This window comes from Notothenia coriiceps, unplaced genomic scaffold, assembly GCF_000735185.1.
Source record: "Notothenia coriiceps isolate Sejong01 unplaced genomic scaffold, NC01 NC01_scaffold00015383, whole genome shotgun sequence".
Classification (NCBI taxonomy): Eukaryota; Metazoa; Chordata; class Actinopteri; order Perciformes; family Nototheniidae; genus Notothenia; species Notothenia coriiceps.
Window position 1 is genome coordinate 157,354 of NW_011348084.1, and position 14,711 is coordinate 172,064.

Here is a 14,711-nt window from a genome sequence, read left to right on the forward strand (position 1 = left end):
ATAATAACAACACTTGTACCGAAGGCCATGTAGTTAGTCAGCCAGCAAGTTGGCCAGTCAAATTAAATCAAAGGTAACATTAACATAATCAAACAACATATGACAGGTAAGTCGGAAAATAGTTCAAACAGAAATTGATTTGCTGCGCCGCTACAGGAGCTACAGGGATTTCCAGGGGCCTACTTTTTGTGTTTAGTTTCAGTCAGACTCAAAGAAACGTGTTCCAGATGATTTCTATTGAATGGACATATTTTTGGACAGCTGTAGGAGGTTTGTGCTACTCGCTCTAATCCAACATCATTTGTGCCGTAGTGCTGGTTTTCCAAAATTCTCTGAAGAGCTGGTGATTATTATAATGACCATTAAAACAAACTTGACCAGCCATGGATTCTGTTTCCCACTTAGCCTAATCAGCATTTTAGTCTCTGCCAACCAGCCACCCAGCTAGTGACCAAGACTACACAGGCACAAAGGGTGAGAACAGCCTTTAGCTCTAATGCACTCTGCCAAATAAACGAAGACAGGGCAACCCCGCTAATCCACAACTCAGAAACCCTGAGCTCAGAAAGCCTAGAGGGGAGGCTGGAGGAAAGGTGACGGTTTGAGGTTATTGGGATGAGAAAGATGAGGGTGTACCCCTGAGCTAATGGTGAAAGAGTGGGCAGAGATCATGTATAAGTGGGAACAAGCAGGAAAGATACTGTAAGAAGGACCGAGAGCATGAATGAAAGAGAAATTGGAGAGGAGGAGAGTTGCAGCATCAGTGGCAATAGAGCCTGTGGTTGTGCTGGCTGTAGTGTGATTAACACTGGGGTCACAGCCACAGCGTGAAACACACAGGCATACAAACATCCACACAAACACACACACACACACACACACACACACACACACACACACACACACACACACACACACACACACACACACACACACACACACACACACACACACACACTCCCAGAGGCCTACCCGGCTTCCCTGTCTGACACTATTGGCACCGGCCATTTATGAGGAAACAAAACACACCTCAAGTCAGCTAGTATTGGCTAAGATCAATTACTGCTGCTACTGTAAGTTCAAGTAACTGGATGGATATGTGCCAAGAGTAACATATATATGGGTGTTTCTCAAGCTATGTGCAGGGACCAAAAATAGTCCACAATCTGTTTTAGTGGCCATGTTTCGCCTCGTGTAACATGCCATACGTTCCAGGAACTAAATGTACTCTACTGTAGCTGTTTGCTATGTTTTCTATACGAATTTGTTCCATTCAAAAGTCAGAGTTTTCTTGCATTTATGTGTTTGTCTTTATAAGTGACACAGTCAGAGCACCAAACAAACTAGTAAAATTAAAATTCCTTGCGATATTGTTCAATTTGAAGCCTCAATTCCAATCTCACCGTTATCATTCAGACTCTGATGGAGCTGTTACTTCTAGTGCAATGATTTCTGTCTGATAGCACTATTAGTTTGCTGGAGGAATAATCATTGTATTCTGCAATGAAAATGAAATCACTTTCTTTATTGCTCCTGGAAAATGATTTTACCTGCTATCCTAATCACATCGTTGGAGAGGTGACGATATATTGGAATAGTTTTTTTTTCACACTGGCAAACCAGATGTCGATGAGCAAAACATGGTAAGTTGAAAACAATTATACAGAATGTCAAAGTGCAAGCTGGAGGCTGTGGTGGTGCTCCTGCAGCACAATGAGAAGGAGTCACTGAGGGCAGAGAGTTGTTAGAATAACAAACAATATCTAAATCGAGGGGAAATGTAAAAATAATGAGTTCCTGTTTCATTGTGGGTAGCAACTGGTCAGTCAAGTTTAGTGTACTCATGCTATAGTTCGTATGCAGGAAGTACTGTGGCTAACAAATCTACACTTGACCCTAGGTTTGAGTTTAATAGGCCTTCTTATGTGTAATACATTTAAAGAAACAGGACAACATTTTGGGAAACTACATGGCCTTTTCTTACTGAGAGTTACACAGACTTGAAACAAGGGGGAAACAGCTATAGCTTGGAACTAGTTTGAAGATTAGAAATCCAAAAGCTTTAAATAATACAAATTATGTTTTATCTATTTTATTTATTAGTACACAAAAGGTAAATGTAAAGTGAGTTGTAGTTTTACTGGATTGAATAGTTCTCGTTCTAGTCTTCATGCTAAGCAAAGCATAGCCTGTCTAATGGCTTTTGCCAAAAAAATTGTTTTGTTTATTTTACTATTTCAATTTGTATTTAACCTGTTGATTATACCATGTTTTACAAACTAGGCCTACTACTTTACGGTAGTTTTTCCACATTAGTAATCATATATTTCTCAGACATACTGGTTATGAAATGTGTCTCTCTTGCAACTATAAGTGAACCAACCAACCAACCACCCAGCTCTGAGAAAGACCCAGAAGGCCTATAGTGTGTTAATAATATGACTTTCCAGCAAGAGCCTAATTTCATCATTGGTCCCTGCTCTGCATTTTGAACTAAAAGCGAATAACAAAAGCCCTGACATGTTGGGAATAATATGGACAAAAACTCGAATTTGAGATGCATAATTGATAATTGAATGTATACATGTATCTAAAGAGCCAAATAAACTACAATGCACTAAGAAAACATGAATAATGCATTTGGCTTTACAGCAATGATCGGGGAAATCTGCTCTTTCGGCCAGGTGGCGGTGGTTGTGTGCAGAATTCAGATAAAAGATGTGTCCATACAACATTTTTCTTCTCATGTAAGCTGACTCAAATTATGTAGATATTTTTAACATGAACACACAAACAGTTGAATTATGAAAAAGGGGGGTTGCAAGGAAAGGGCGAGCTTGTTGTTTCTCTCTCCCTTTCTCTGTTTGCTTTCCTTAGGCTTTGAGGTCATTAATCATAGCGGTCAAATCTACAGCAAAACAATTGAGCAAAGGAAAACACGGAAAGAGAGAGAGTGATAGGGGGGAGGTAGGTGGAGAGTGTGAAGGTGAGAGAGAGGTGGAAAGCTACAGTAAGATGGGGGAGAGGGGAGTCAAGAATTGAGGGAGTGAAATTCTGAGTTAGATTGAGGTTTGAGAAAGAAAAGTACGGCCTGTAAAACCAATGCACTCGACTCAAGACTCCTGTTTGCACAACATAAATGCAAATACACGCGATGGAGAGAATGGGAGGGAGAAAATAAAATGGGAGACATGTTATAAATAGCTTTGTGTTTGCGTAAAGCCAACCAATGTCAGTTTGATGCGGGAAGAGCTCCACAGTCATAGAGGTTACAAAACAACTGTTGACTGGAACACATGAAGTTCCAGGAACTTCAGATTGGACTTTCAGCTGCAACTCAAAACTTAAATACATATTATATATTAAAACTTTGAAGTAAGAAAAAATAAGATTCATGATCAAATATCCTCTCTTAATAATGACAGTAAGAAAGGTTGGGTCAGTTTATACTGTATACCACAGTAGGTACACTCTGTTGATCTACTGCACTCTAATTAGTGCCACATTGGAAATAAGTTTTCTCTTTTTATTAATCAAATGCTTCACTTTTATATATAAAATCTACATTTGTCTTTATGTGTTTTTATAACCCTTGGGTTTTGTCTTGGGTTTAGCATTCGCTTTGCAAGTAGGCCATGTTACATGTAAGATATTTAACAATTATGGGTTCGACGATCCATTTCTTTCCCTTCACCTGGAACCAATTCCAAAACATAAACCCTGGGTATCTATCATCACTGACTACAGATTGTATATACAGTAGCTTCTCTTTTTTAACTGCATTTACCAGATATGTAATTTTCACAATGTGGAAATTGTTGCGATACGTGAGAAATCATCATGCTCCATGGATGCTGTGCCACTCTCTGTTACCTAATTATTTGCATATCATATAGAAAAAACTCTGAATTCTATAATTCACTAATTTAATTTAATTTCAAACCTTTATTTACCCAGGTGTATCCCATTGAGATCATTGATCTCTTTTTCAAGGGAGACCTGCTCAAGTAGGTTCCACATAAAACATAAACAGAACAACAAAAAGGACATCTTACAGCATCATTACAGGGTTTACAATTTACATAACTATCCACATGAGCAGGAACCAACAGCTTCCGATTGAGTAGCATCCAACCGAGCTTTAAAAACATTTAGTGGCACCAGATTGCTCAGTTTCCATTTCAATTGCAGACTGTTCCAAGACAGTGAAGCTGTGCATCTAAATGCTATCTTTCCTAAGACAGTCCTAGCAGTTGGCACATTTAATAAAACTACAGCATGCGATCTCAGGCAGTAGCCACTTACAATTTGCCGTGAGATCAGGGAGCAGGGAACTAACTTTATATGGAGCAGTTGGCCAATACAGGATACACTGTATCTGTCGTTTCTTTACACCATTTTCTATCAATTTGATATCCTACTTCGACAACTACTTTGCATTCTGTGCTACAGCGTTGCTAACCTGCTTTGATCTACACAAGAAGCTTTTCTTATAAGGTCACTGTGAGCATAGCTCTGCTTTACTGTAGGACGTACTGAATACAAAATCACACAAGCAGTAACTGCGTCCGACAATGTTTTAGATTTAAAGAAAGATGAGGCTGGTGAGAGACGGAAAAAACCGAACCTAACCCCCCTATACATTCTCTTTTTATGGTTACAATGCGCGCCTCCCTAGTTTTTCACCCAAGCGTAACTAATCGCATGTCAGTCAATGTGCCGATGGAAAGAGGCAGCAGTCAAAATACCTGTGTCAGGACTGTGGTCATTAGAGCATTCAGTGACTCGCTGGCCGACACACACACACACACACACACACACACACACACACACACACACACACACACACACACACACACACACACACACACACACACACACACACACACACACACACGCATGGGGGATGGTGTGGTGTAAAGCAGATATGGATTGCCTATGTGTGTATGTGTGGATATCTCTGCCGCTGCGTGTGTATTTCACCTCTATGTGTTCCTTATGTGTGCATGTTTGCATGCTGTATAGATAACTACAGGTCTAGGCTCTGAATGTGTGCACATTGCATGCGTGCCGGCGTGTTTGTGTAATGTATCCTGTCCAATAATACACACATTGATCCCGGCGGGATAAAGATAACAAAGTTAGACCTTCCATAATATTTATTTTCCCATAACAGACCTGCTCAGCCACGCCCAGTCATATAACTCCATGCAGATGAAATATGGTCTTCATTACCTTTAAACCTCAACACACAGAAACTAGTGAGGAAAAACAGAATTGCCCTTCTTTCTCGAGTGAAAGAGCACAAAATGAATTGGAGCAGCTGAGATTTTTTTACATTACCATGACAAATATGTCAAAATGGAAAAGGCGAGGGAGAAAGAGAGAAAGAGAGAGGGAGACATGACGACAGACAGAAAAGGGCAGATCAGACAGAAAGACCAAATTGTGTGAAAAAAAACAAAACACATCAGCTCAATTTGTGCTCGACTGTAAGCTGTGAGCTGAGAGAAGAAATAAAATAAGGGATTTAGCTGGGAATCATGTTAAACCATGCAAGTGAATGAGTCCCCAGAGAAGAGTGTTCCCTCTCTCGCTTATGATGGACTTAATTGCCTCTATCAGTGGTAAGATATAACATTCATCTCAGGTTTATTGCTCTGCTTTATGGTCTTGTCCATCACACTGAGGGGTTTCAAGAGGCGGGCCACTCCTCAAATGGCACCTTAAAATAATGAGACAGATTACAAAGCAACGAGGGGAAAGGGAAAAAGAGGGGGGAAAAGCATCATTTAAATCTGGAAAATGAGAGCATTTGTAAGCAAATTTGGTATGTGAAGCAGTTTTGATGGTATGCTGGTTGGATTACTCTTTGGTTTCTGGGTCTTGCAAAAAGCATGGTCCGTCAAGCTAAAGGCACACACATCTCCCCCACCTCTGACCCCCGAAAGCTCTGGGTAGGTGTAGGGTTTCAGATGGCCACACAATCGTACCATTGTGCTCCTGTTAACACAATGAAAACAAAGCTAACACATAGCTGACATTCAACTCCCCCTGCTCTGCCTAACCTTGACTTTCAACACAACTCAGGTAAAACACAGAAATGGTAAATCAAGATACAAAAAATCAGGAAACAACTCAAAAACTTGAAATCGAAACATTCTATTGGCGATGTAAATGGTTTCTGAACAATCCAGAATATTTAACATCAAATTAAAGCTTAACATGCTTCTGGAGCATTGCAACTTTGACATTATCATTTCATTTCTTTAAGATGTGGTTGTGATCTCCTAAAAACAGGCTGTTTCTCATCACATGAGAGCTAGAGAACCATGTCTGCACGTTCCATTAAATCTATTAAATCCACTTGCATTATATCATAGTGCTTACCACACAATAGGAGCCTTTCAAGGGCAGTCCCAGAGGAAGCCAACAAAGGGCCCTCTCTTTCAGGGTCTAGTCAAGTAATTCAAAAAGAGCCAAACACGATTTCTGTGTGTGGATCTTCTCCACTAGAGCAGCAATTTCACCAAGTAAAGAAAAAGACAGTCAGAAAAAAGGAGTAGAATGGAAAAAGAGAGCAGCAAGATGCCTTTTTTCTCACAAGTGCCTTATTTAAAAGGACACAGGGTCTAGTGGAGAAGTGAAACTTCTTCCCTCAAATAATGAATCTCAGAGAAATAAATGCCAGACATTGATTTAAGGGCAAATAAGGGATAATTAACTTGAATAAATACTCTTCGTATAATGTTGACAGTTCCATCAGTCTGTCAGCCTTGTCCCATATATGAACATTGTAGATTGACAATTCAGCAATAATTCTGTGCCAAGGTTTTTGATATGTTCGTGTTTTACAATATGTGCACTGCCAATAGCGTTACACTAACGTTAAAGGAAAGATTGTGTTTCGTTGAAAGTACGCTCTGATAAGGGTATAGCTAACATTAGGAAACCGAAAAAACGTAGTAAAACGCAAAGTTAAATTTGATCATCCAGTCTGCTGTCAAATATGTATTTTTTAGGTATACCAGGCTGGCATGTATCTGCTACCTTCTCTGGATATTTAAAACGGTCAGACAGGCCAGGACAGCTTCACGCGTGGTTTCGGAGGTAGAGGCCTGGCCAACACTTTGAGGAGGAGCAGGGAGGCCAGCGCAGCGGGTGGAGCCAGATGGCGGTGCACCGGCTGTCCAGCAGGGGGCGACGGCAGACAAAACTCCTGAGCAACGGGAGGAATTGACAAACATGGTGAAGTCTCTTGTCTGTTTCGGTGCATCCGGAGATCAGCGATTGGAGGAGGAGCACTTTGTGACAATGTTTTTGTGTCCATAGCCTCAGGGGAGGGATATATTAGGTCCATAGCCTCAAGGGAGGGATCTAGTGTGTCCATGGCCTCAGGGGAGGGATCTATTCTGTCCATAGCCTCAGGGGAGGGATCTATTCTGTCCGTAGCCTCAGGAGAGGGATCTATTTTGTCCGTTTTAGAAAGCCAAGACTGTCTATCCCGGGCACTGTGCGCGTTAGGTGAAAATGATGGAGGAACTGAGGGAGATGATGAGAATACTCCTGCAGCTTCAGACAGCCAGAGAGCAGCGGTTCGCCCGGATACAGGAACAGGAATCCATAATGAAAGAGGACCTCGTTGCTGTGTCCTATATGGGAGATGAACTGGACCTGGAGACCGTCGGAGACATCATCGCCATCATAGAGGAGAAGGTGGACGGCCAGGGCCCTCTGTCCCAGACTCTTTCCCCTCTCCCGGAGCCTCAGGATGGGGCCGCGATGTCGGCCCTATGCCTGCAGGCATGGAGAGCCAGAATTCAAGCTGAGGCTAAAGAGAAACGGGCAGCTAAGGGAAACTGTGAAGGGCGGAGGGCAACCGGAAGTGATGTCACTTCTTCTGTCCCTCATGACGACTGTGCGACAGGGAAGTGAGGTCATTGTGAGGAGGGTGCAGCGGGGAGGGATCCAACTGAAGGCCACGATCCGAAAGAAAGAGGAGAGGAAAAACACGGGCAGAAACCTTGCGGGAAGCCAAGACTTTTAAGACCACTGTGCTTCCGGGGGAGAGGGGTAAGGAAATTTCACGGAGGTGATCTCTGGGCCATAGATCTCGGCCTCCGTTACGGGTTGTATAGCTTAATTGTGTTTGACTGTGTTGTCTCCTCCCCCCTCACCTGTGTCTAATTGCTCCCCCCTCACCTGTGTCTTGTTGTGCTGATTGGTGTGTGGGTATTTAGGGTCTGTTTTCCCTGTCTGTGGAGAGTGGTGGGTGTGTGTGAGATCCTGGTGGCTGCAGGCTGGGCTCGCGTGAACAGCAGCAGGATTGAGGCTGTGTGTAATATGTTCATGTTGTAATAAATACCCACACCGGGTTGTATTTTGGACGTTCTGCCTCTGCCTCCTTGCTTGGTCGGGCCGCTCAACGGTCAGTCTCACAATTGGTGTCAGAAGAGGGATTCGACCAAGTGAGGAGGTGACAATGACGAGAGGAAAGAAGAGGGACCAAAGAAAGGAACCGCGGCTGGGGGTGGCTAGGCCTGGAACTGACCAGGGGACCACGGCTGCTGAGGCAGCAGGAGACGAGAGAAAAGGAGGAGAAGCTAACGGACGAGCTAACGGACGAGCTAACGGAGACAAGGAGGAGAAGCTAACGGACGAGCTAATGGACAAGCTAACGGATGAGTTAACGGACGAGCTAACGGAGACAAGGAGGAGAAGCTAACGGACGAGCGAACGGACGAGCTAACGGACCCCCGAGGAGTCGACAGAACCTGGGTGGGAATAGAGGCAGACCAACGCCTTACAACAGGACAAACAGCTTCCGGATAACGGCTTCACTGGCTTCAGCGCCCCCGCTGAAGGTGGCGGAGGAGGCGGCGTTGAAACCGGGTGGCTGACTGGTGGTCCCGAAACCGAGACTGTAAGACACTGCTTCATGGGGAGAGGAGGAAGGAAATGTGACGACTTCGTCACTATGGACTGACGGCTTTGGGCCGGGTGATATTGCACTTTATTAGCGTGATTGCACAGTACAGTTAACATTGCGTATTTGCAAATAATTTATACTAATTATTGAAGTAGTATTTTTTTAACTGATTAAACCGTATTTATTGAAATGTCGTCTGGATGCTGGGATAAGGATGACAGCGGTTGAGTGTTATCAGGGTGTAAATAATATGTTGAATGTCTGTGGCTGATGATTGTGTGCACCTGGGGTCCTGGGTTGTCTCCTCGCCCCTCACATGTGTTTAATTGCTCCCCCCTCACCTGTGTCTAATTAGTCTGTATATTTAAGTGCTGTTTCTTGTAGTGCTGGGAGAGTGAGGGTGTGTGAGATCATGGTGGCTACAGGCTGGGCTCGCGTGAACAGCAGCAGGATTGAGGCTGTGTGAACTTTGTGCACATTGTTTTAATAAATGCCCACGTCGGGTTATATTTTTGGACATTCTGCCTCTGCATCCTTGCTTGGTCTGGGCCGCTCAACGGTCAGTCTCACAATTGGTCAGATTATCAGATTATACAATTATCAGATTTAGCGAAAATCTCAGGTGAGGCAGAGCTATTCAATTTCGTGGAATAGCACCACCATGTGGCCATTAGCAAATACTTTATCATCTCTATTACTTACATGATGCTTTGATTCTTCAAAGAGCGATCTTCAAAAAATTTTTAAGACTTTTCCCAGCCATATTAATAATCGTTAAGTTTATCGACAGTAAATACTTCAACAACTATTTTGATCATCGATGACTTGTTTTAGTCATTTGCGAGAAACGTTTTTAAGAATTTGCTCGTTTTAATGAGAAGATTTGCAGTTTTTCTTTGTCATAAAGGCGCGATAACAATAAACGCCGTGAACTCAATACCCTTGGGTATTGGACTTTTTTGGATGACTGGCTTTTGGTAAAATATTTCAATATTTTCTGAGACTTTGTGAAAAAAGAAATCGGCAAATTGGTAAAAATTGATTTGCTGCAGTCCTTATTTCCGCGACAGATGGCACCACAGCAGCAAGATGAACTTATATAGCCATCAGGGTCTAGAGTCTGACCATTTGACATTTTGAACAATCCATTCCTTTACAAAGCCTTTTTATGGCAGGACAGGATTTAGTTGTATCTCCAAAAACCATGGCACCCATTCCTTACAGCAACATAATATAAGATTCTATATTTTTGCAATTTAGCAGAGGCAACCATGCCCCTATAATAATAGTTACATAATGTTGCTCTAATCACCAGGATTGTCTTTCACTGCAGATTCAGATGGTTGTGTAAATATTTTACACATTTTAAAACATAGAAGATTGTGCAGCCTTGGCGAAGGGATATGCTCTCTGATTAAGAGTTTTGCTATAAACCTGCTCACCGTTTTATATTTGTGCAGAAATTCACATCATTGATCTTCTCTGTTTAAATCACAATTATTGTCCCTGGCTTCTTCTGCAGCAGTAAAGCATAACTTCAGTCGTTTAAGAACCTTTCTTCAATCCAATCTAATGTGCACAAGTACAGTAATTTGAAAACACACAATAAAGCATGACCAGGACGTCTTTCTGTGTTTGAGACCTCACCATGTATTTAAATCTAAATGCAGCATCCAGCACTGTCTACTTCTGTCAATAGGGCTGAAAATAATTCACTGTTCTTTCATTCACTGCCATGCTGACTCCACATCAAGTCTCTGCCACTACCATTCAGGCAGATTTTTTTTATTACCAATCTAATTGCACATTCCACCCTGACAAGAGCTCATTAAACCTTAATTATACACATGTTGTTTTCTACAAACATCTCCATTTGGGTCTCTCTGCCTTGTAATTGTTCAGCAGGGACAACCAGTTGAGATTTCACAGATAGAGAGTGAATAAGAGAGGGAGAGAAAGAGAGATGGAGAGAAGGAAAGAGTGAGAGAAAGAGAGGTAAAGGGAAAAAGAGAGGGGAGTGGAAGAAAAAATACCAGAGAGAAAGAGGAGTGTCTGGAAGTAGGTCATGCCTCTCCATAAACAAGGCATGGTTTCTAAAATAATATACCCATCCAGTGGAAGTAATGCCAAACAACCGAGCGAATGTGGAGCTCATGTAATATTTACAGAGCACTAATACATAGATGGCAGGTCTTTTTCTCAGCAACCCTAACCCCCCCCCCCCCTTTCCAAAGCCAGAGGTTTCTTTTTCTTTTTCTTTTTTTTTTTTCTTCTTGCCATTTGAATTTCAGGAGACTACATTGATATATTGGGCAAAGGGGCCGGGGGGGGGGATTTGGGGTGTTAAGATGTTGAGTTTGCCTCACTTTCTTTCTCCCTTCTTTTCTGCCTCTCATATTGCTCTCTCTCCTCCTCTCTTCCTCTCTCTCTCTCCATTGTTCCCCCCGCTTTGGCTGTGATGTTTTTTCACACATTTGTTAGATTTTAGCGAGGGAAAGTGGGCCTTAATCCAGACTCTTTGAGGCATGGCCGATGATATTACTGTGGAGAATCGCCCTTTTAAAGACTTCTTTTAACTCCAGCTGGTGTTGTAAGGTCACCGAGCTCTTGTTCGAACGTCGGGCCCAGCGTGATACTTCTGGGCTCTGGACTAACTGGCTGTGTCCACTCCAGGCCGGGCATTCAGGGCTTTAGACATCGGCTGGCAATGTAACTGCGAGAGGGGAAAGACTGTAAAGGGAAACCTCTTCAACAAGTTCTCCTGTGAGAAAAATGATCTGGGATTATTAGGTTTGATATGCAAGACCTTTCCAGTAGCCTACATGTGACCTGGATTTGCTAACTTTCCCTTTATAGTAAAGTCAACCTATATTTATTTTGATTTGGATTGTTGGTTGGACCAACAGGGCATTTTAAGAAGTCCGCTGTGCTATACCAATGATTTTAGTTCACTATTTTCTGACATTGTCAAAACAATTATAATTGATTAGCCAATTATTAGTATATTGCAGTAATGTGTTAATAATAGAGTAATGCATACACTTTGAACACAGTCCAATTTATCAATGTCACTTTGCTTACATTTTTCATGATGTCATTATATTGTTAATCTGACGTTGATTTCAGCCATGTCACCAAACACCGTCATAACAAATACAAAGTTGTATTATGTTTCCAAACTTTATTTATGAGGCTTGTGCTCATGACACCCTAAAATCAGATGCTTTTTCACAATCTGTGGTGCCAACAAATGAGATGTCTATTGCAGACCGAGGGGTGTCACCGCCACTTAGCACCCAAAAAAGCATCAAGTGTCCAAGCTGAGCCTCTCAGTCATCGCCCGGGATCTTCTCAGCCTGTCACTGTTGACACTCGCTGTATGCATCATTGATATCCACCCAGCAGCAGAAAATAAATAGCCTGCCATCAGATCACTTCTGCTTTGCAATATCACAATTATCTTGCCAATGTTTTGTTTTAACAGCAGGCATTTATTTGTGTCTCTGTTTTGTTTGTTTATTGAGTTGGTTAGTTAAAATATTCCGATCTTAGCACAATTACAGTGGAACATCACTCAGTTCTCACCAACATCAAACACACTCACTGTACGGCAGGATGTACGCAGTGTCAAGATAAACAAACATGACATATTAAACAGGAAAATTAGTCACTCTTATTATCCCACCAAAACATATCTGGGATACACTAATTATAACAACCTGTGCGTGATCCTGACGCTTTCACCCGTTCTTTTGCTGTCTCTGTAATAATGTATGTACTGTACTGTGTGTGTGTGTGTGTGTGTGTGTGTGTGTGTGTGTGTGTGTGTGTGTCACATTCTTCTCCTGCTGCTGCCTTAATAGGCAGTCTCTTAGATATTCGCGACAGAATAGTGCTCATGCAATATTAATATTGCACCAAAATATGGAAGCTGGAGCCCCCACTCCATCTCTCACTCCCTACATAATTGACTATGCAAGGCTCCAAATCAGCTTGGAAAAAGATGGAAAGACACAGAAAGACAAAGCAAGAGAGAGACAGTGAAGGAGAGTGAGAGACATGAGGAAACCAAGTAAACCAGACAGAGGGAAAGAGAAGGATTCCTGAAACGATGCTGTCTTCTCTGCTCTATAGCACACCCTGAACCCTCACCCTATGTATCACTGTCAAGGCAGTGGAGCTAAAACAACAAAAACAATAAAAACAACTACCATAGCTCAAATCGTTTGACTCCCTGCAAAGGCAACACTGATGCTAATCCTACCTGAGCTAAAACAAACCTCCACTCCAGCCACTGCGAGTGATTGTTAAACATTCATTTCATTATGGCATACTGGCATTTTCTTTATAATCTGTACCCTGTGTCCTTTTGTGTCCTTTTTGTAGTCAATTTCCTGTTGTTTGTCTTGTCTTACCCCGGCTGATACTTCACTAAATCCACTGTTTTAATTGTTCCCTATATTGCCCCTATGCCCTGTAAGGTGTCCTTGGGTGTTATGAAAGGCGCCCCCCAAAATAAATGTATTATTATTATTATTTCATTTGATTGTATCGATTACTGTAGCTGAAGATGACAATAGACTCTGAACACATTGTGCGAGTGTTATGTTACATTTGTGTGGATATCCTCGTTTCCAAAACAATTATGTGTTGAAATGATCGACATTTATTCTATTTCATTTACTTTAATAGAGTGTGAAACAAGATGTATAATCTTTTATAACTTTAGGATTCTTAAAGGTAGACTGTGGTTTCACATTATTCCACTGATCTATATGTGGTGTGCGACGAAACACATAAAGGCAATTAGGGAGAAGACTGAAAGTTAACATTGATGTAAACGCATGTTTCAAAATGTTAAAATAAAATCTGATTTGCAAATAAATCATGATGAAGAAAATTAATTTAACATGTTTATTTAATCAAAAGAATACACAAAATGCAATATATTGATAAACACTGAACGTAAAGAGAAACTGTTAGTAGGCGCCTAAAAGAAGTGAAAAAAGGGATAATGGGTGTTAATGGGTCGACTTACTGTATAGCACAAGGACCTAAACTCTTTATAAACACAACCTATTTAAAAAAATTATTTTTCTGTACACCTGCACCTTTGTTTTCTAGTTCATGCTAGTTAGCTTAGAAAAAAGACACAGCTATCCTGGTTCTCCAAAAATATTCCTATGACAACAAAAACATAAAATGACAATTTGTTTTCAAGGGAGTAACTTTATGTACTGTAACCGTCTTTCACTGTTTGTGTTCAAATTAACCAAACAAGTTGACTCTGAGGGTTTCTTGGTGGATTCTTTAACTTTGGAAAAACCTAGGATAGCTTTCCAGTGCTCTTGGTGCTTATGTTAAGCTAGGCTAAACATCTCTATCCGTAACTTAATGTTCCATAAAGTATAGTCATTAAGAGGTTAATAATCTCAGTCATTCAAAAAGTTCCCTCGCCCAGCCATCTAAAAAATTAACTTTCTTAACAAACATGCCAGCCTTAATGAACCACACGCACATTTAGAAGATTTCATAAAAACCAAAGAGCACTGCAATAAGGAGTCCTACTCGTAGGCAGAGATTGTCTTCAAAGCCACTAGTATAACAAAGACCCCCCCCCCCCCCTCTTATTTGTGTACATGCAGGGACGGCAAGAGCACTGCAGAGCGCTGGGGGTCAGGCCCTTTGCACCGAGCATTTAAAAAAAAATGAACTGTAGGCATTTAGAGCCATAATAGATGTTGAAAGAAAGAAAGAAAGAAAGAAAAGGTTGCGGGGGCAG

The 14,711-nt window shown here is 41.6% G+C and overlaps 1 protein-coding gene across 1 annotated transcript in view; it reads right to left on the minus strand.

Annotated features, from left to right (window-relative positions):
• The window catches only part of LOC104948894 (TOX high mobility group box family member 2-like), an 88,497-nt gene that overhangs the window by 42,857 nt on the left and 30,929 nt on the right, over positions 1 to 14,711 (minus strand). The gene's annotated exons all lie outside the window — the stretch shown is intronic.